A 5,845-nucleotide genomic window follows, 5' to 3' on the forward strand; every position below is an offset into this window, starting at 1 on the left:
AAGAGACCATAAGTGTTGTTATATTCACCTTTAAAGGTTTTTGTTTATTAAAATAGTACTGCTGTGGAATATTTGGCTATTTAATGTCACCATTTTCTATATTTGAAGTATCTGGTTTTTTGAATCTCTTTAGTCTTCCTACATTCAGTCATTTCCTTAGTGCTTAAGTGATGAAAAACAGTGGATATAGCTATTCCTCCTCTTGTGATTTTGAGCTCGGATGTGACAGTAAATAATTCAGGCTGAGTCTTGAGAAGAGCCTGTTAATGAGGTTCTTTATATTATCTTCTGGGTTTATAAGTTCTCTCCCCCCCCTTTATTTACCATAATTTGGACTTCCTATTTTTCTCATCCATTGTTGGATCTGTTTAATTTTCATGTCTAAATCTTATTGGGCAATACTTAAAGAAAGGGGTAATTAATTTTAGTGAGTTTTTGATTGTGCCTATTCATTCTCTTTGAATCAAGGCTGCTCTTCATGAATCTGGCTTCCTGTCATTCACTGCTACACTGATGAAGCTGCATTGCCTTTCCATAAAACAAGTCTCAGCTTTTATTCCTCCAGTAGATGGTGCTGAGTGGACAGCTCCCAAATTATTCCAGTTGCCTTCCAGCACTTGAATGATTCAGGGATGATTCCTCCCTCTCCCCCTCACCCCCACCAATATTGCTACAAGTTGGCATTGAAATTTTTTTCATGCTCATTTTGTCTTCTGCTTCCCACTAAATGCTTTAGCATATGCTGGTAGCAACAGCCTTTTGGAAACAGTAATGGTCCCAAACTGCCAATTCTACATTTCACACAATCTGTTTATTCTAAAGTATCTATCACTGTAGTTAATTCCAGTTTTCACAGTCTGATACATGAACTTCCCCATAAGAGCTGTCATTCTTTAGACAGAGTCTCCAGGTTCTATACATAATGCTCCCTGTCTCCACTGTTACCACTACCAGATTTCCACCTTCAACCCTGTCACATTGTGTCCTTTTTGTAAGAAGTCTCCTCTGTTGTCCTTTTGTTGCTGTTATACTTGCCTGCTCTATTTATTCACTCCTCCTGCGTTTCTGCTTTTTGTGGTGTTTGAAAGGAAAAGAATCTCATCGGTTCTGGCTTTCTTTCCAAAAAATGTTTCAAAATCTTATTTATTATTGAAGTCTATCTTTTGTCCTGTATGCTTGAGCTCAGATTTTCCAGAAATGTTTATAACAAATATTTGGATTATCCCAGAATGCCTGATCCCTCCTAATATACAGATAGAAAAACTGAGGCCAAGAGGGGACAAGGGATTTACCCAAGGGCAAGGGGCAGTCCAACTGTATACAGCAGCAAGAGGGAGGAAATGTCTCTAGGTAGGGCAGAATATGAAGAAATAAAGATATGTGCTTGTTGAGAGAGCAATAGGTTAGAGGCTGGGGGAGGCAGTAGATTGAGCATGAAGTCAAGAAGACCAGAGTTTGAATGCTCCCTCCAACACTTGCTAGAGATCTGACCATGCATCAGTCATTTTCCCTCTGTGGATATCAGTCTTCTTCTATAAAGAGGAAAGGGTTGGAATCAATGACTCATCTCCTAATCCCATCTAGCACTAAATAAATGATCCTATGCCTGCTTGGATCCAAAGAATTGCCATTAATAGGTACAAGTCAACTTGGAGAGAGGTCTCCCTCCATTGGAGTTCCCTGGGGTTCTGTTCTTGTCACCGTCCTATACAACATGTTTACAAATGACTTGGATGAAGGCATATAAGGCAATATCAGGTTTGCTGAGGACAGAAATCTAGAATGGAGAGATAATCCAGTGAATAACAAAATTGGGAACCCAAGCTCTTTAAAATATTTATTAATTTAATTTTTCTTCCATTTATATGTAAAAACAGTTTCTAATATTTTAAAAAGAATTTTGAGTCTAATTCTCTCCCTCTTTGTCCTGCTCCACCTACACACTGTGAGTTGGTAAGCAATCTCATATACATTTTAGATTTGCTATTATGTAAAATATTTTTCTGAATTAATCCTTTTATGGAAGATGAACAAAATAAATAAGTGAAAACATTTTGCTTTCATCTGAATTTAGACTCCTGTTCTTTCTATGGAAGCAGATACCATTTCTTATCATAAATCTTTTGGGATTATTTCCGATCATGGTATTGCTGAGATTAGCTAAGTTATTCACAGTTGTTCATTGTGTAGTATTGCTGTCATTGTGTATAATGTTCTCCTGGTTCTGCTTACTTTATTCTGCTTCAGTTTTCTGTCTTTCTGTTTTCTTGAGTCCCTCCTGCTCATCATTTCTTACAGCACAATAGTATTCCATTGCAATCACATACTATCATTTACTTAGCCATTCCAGAATTGATGGGGATTCTCTTACTTTCTAATTCTTTGCCCCTAAAAAGTGCTGTTTTCAATATATTTTGTACATATAGGTCCTTCCTCTTTTTCTATTTTTTATCTCTTTGTAATGATATTGCTGGATCAAAGGGTATGTACTATTTTATAGCCTTTTGAGCATAGGTCCAAATTGTTGCCCAGGATGATTGATTCAGTTTGCAACTCCTCCACCAGCATATTAGAGTCTCAATTTTCCCACATCCTCTCCATGTTTTGTCATTTTCCTCTTCTGTTATAATAGCCAATCACAATCACATAGGTGTGAGGTGGAACCTCAGAGTTATTTTTTAACTTGATTTCCGTAATTAATAATGATTTAGAGATTTTTTCATGGCCCCAGAGAACTTTAATTACTTTGTCTGGTGACTGCTTATTCATATGCTTTGACTATTTATCAATTGATAAATTATTTGTAGCCTCATACACTTGACTCATTTATCAATATTTTAGAGAAAGGAGACTTTTTTTAGACTGGTTGTAAAGAAAATTTCATGATTATGACTATTATATGTTACTCTCCGTCCCATTTCTCCCCCCCCTCACCATCTATCCTTTTTTCTTTCTTTTAATTCTGTCCATCCTCAAAAATTTTTAGCTATTGGCCACTATATCCCTCAATTTGGCCTCTTTCCCATCAACCCTTCCTTTATCCCCTTCCCCTCCTGCTTTCCTGTAGGGTAATATAGATTTCTATGTGAGGTATATTCCTCCTTCTTTGAGCCAATTCTGATGAGAATAAGGTTCAAGTGATCCCCTTCATACCTCTCCCCATCTTCTTCATTTTAAAAGTACTCTTATGTGAGATAGTTTATCCCATTTTATTTCTCCCTTCCCCTTCTCCCAATGCATTCCTCTTTCTCACCCCTTAATTTTAATATTTTAGATATCATCCAATCATATTCAACTCACATCCTCACCCTTTCTCTATGTATGCTACTTCTTTTTTTTTTTAAACCCTTGTACTTTGGTGTATTGTCTCATAGGTGGAAGAGTGGTAAGGGTGGGCAATGGGGGTCAAGTGACTTGCCCAGGGTCACACAGCTGGGAAGTGTCTGAGGCCGGGTTTGAACCTAGGACCTCCTGTCTCTAGGCCTGACTCTCACTCCACTGAGCTACCCAGCTGCCCCCAATGTATGCTACTTCTTACTGCCCTAATAATAATAAAGGTTTGAGGAGTTACAAGAATCTTCTTTCCATATAGTTATGTAAAAAGTTGAACTTTATTGAATGTCTTTGGTTTCTCTTTCCTTTCTGTCCCCTTTCATCTAAATCAGTGATTCCCAAAATGGGCACCACCGCCCCCTGGTGGGTGCTGCAGTGATCCAGGGGGGCAGTGATGGCCACAGGTGTATTTGGGGGCAGTGAATAACTGTAAGGGGGTGGTGATAGTATGTGACAGGGGGTGCTAAGTAATATTTTTTCTGGAAAGGGGGCAGTAGGCCAAAAAAGTTTGGGAACCACTGATCTAAGTACTCTTAACTGGTTGGAATCAAAAGATGAAATTTCCAAATTTTGCATTCACCTATGGTCTTTTCATCAGGAATGTTTGAAAGTCCTCTATTTCATTGACTAATCATTTTTTCCCTGAAGAATTATGCTCAGTGTGGTTGGATATGTGATTCTTGGTTCAAATCCTAGCTCCTTTGCCCTCTGGAATATCATATTCCAGGTCCTCTTCTCTAATGTAGTAGCTGCTAAATCTTGTTTTATCCTGTCTGTGGCTCCATGATATTTGAACTGTTTCTTTTTGGCTGCTTCCAATATTTTCTCCTTGACCTGGGAGCTTTGGAATTTGGATATAATATAGTGCTTATCCTTTTAAGATCTCTCTTAGGAGGATAAATGGATTCTTTCAATTTGTATTTTGCCCTCTGGATCTAGATTATCAGGGCAATTTTCCTTGATAATTTCTTGAAATATATCTAAGCTTTTTGTTGTTGTTGTTCACTGTATAATTCTTGGGTTATCTCTCCTGGATTTATTTTCTAGGTCAAAGATATTTCATGTTTTCTTCTATTTTTAAATTGTTTTGATTTTGTTTGATTCTTGATGTCTCATCAAGTCATTAGCTTCCACTTGCCTAATTCTAATTTTTGAGGCATGATATTTTTTCATGTTCAGCCCTTTTATTTTACTAATAAGGTAACTTGCACCAAGACAAGTTGAAATTTGACAATAATACAAATATGAAGACTATAGTCCCAACTCATCAAATCTTTTCATAATTTAGGGAACAAAAATATTAGAACAGTTGTCATTTAAAGACATAAATTCTACAATCTTATCTTCTGCCATCTATTGGATATCATTCTCCACAATTCCAAGTGCTATCATAAATTATGTAGATTATCCATTTAGTGATTAAACAGGTAAAACACCCTATGTCTCTCATGGGTTCAATTAGAAAGGCTGGGGAACACTGAGACAAATGACTTCCTTCGAATCTAAGTCTTTTATATCATTTGAACTAAATGTAAGGCCTTTATTAAGGCATGATTTTCTTGAATGAGCTTTTTAACTTTCTTTTCCATTGGGTCAATTCTATTTTTTTAAAAGTTCTTTTCTTCAGTGAATTTTTGTACCTTTTTTTTTCAATTTTACCTTTTCTATATTATAAGGAGTTCTCTTCAGTGGATTTTTTTTGTCTCTTTTACCAGTTGGACTATTCTTTTTTGTTAGGTATTATATTCATCAGTATTTTTATGCCTCCTTTACCAACCTGTTAACTCTTTTCCCATAATTTTCCTGTTTTCCTATCATGTCTTTTCTCAATTTTTCTTCTACTTCTCTTATTTGATTAAAAAAATTTAAGCTTCTCCATTAATTCTTTTTTGGACCTGAAACCAACTCATATTTTTCTTGGAGGCTTTGGATGTAACAATTTTCAATGGTGAGTTTCTTTTTTCATTTTCTATTCATTTCACAACTTTTGACTTAAAAAACACTACTACAGTGGGTGCTCTGCTCAGGTGGTGAAGAGAGAAGTGTTCCAAGCTTCAGGTTCTTGGTGCAGCTATTTTCAGAGCTAGATCTGGGAGTCTATAAGTTTTCAGTTCTTCCAAGGAGCTATAATCTAAGGAGAGCCTGTGTTCTGGTCTGCGAGTAACCATAAGCACTCTTTCCTGCCTTTGAACTATGACCAGGGTCCCCTACTTCCCTGTGACTGTGTATGTCTACTGATTTGTACTAGTTTGGTAGCATAACCTGTGACCTACCATTGCAGGCTCTGGACTTAAATGAAATGGGTCTGATCTTGATAACAACTCCAAAAAAATTATTCTCTGTACTTATTTTGCTCCCTACTAAAGTTCCTTTTGGAAACTTAGAATATAGCTTCTTGTGTTTTTATTTTAGCTCTATTTTTTTTTTTTATTTTTTTTTTAACATTTATTAATATTCATTTTTAACGTGGTTACATGATTCATGCTCCCCTTTCCCCTTCAACCCCCCCCCC

Source organism: Gracilinanus agilis, chromosome 3 (assembly GCF_016433145.1).
Source record: "Gracilinanus agilis isolate LMUSP501 chromosome 3, AgileGrace, whole genome shotgun sequence".
NCBI lineage: Eukaryota > Metazoa > Chordata > Mammalia > Didelphimorphia > Didelphidae > Gracilinanus > Gracilinanus agilis.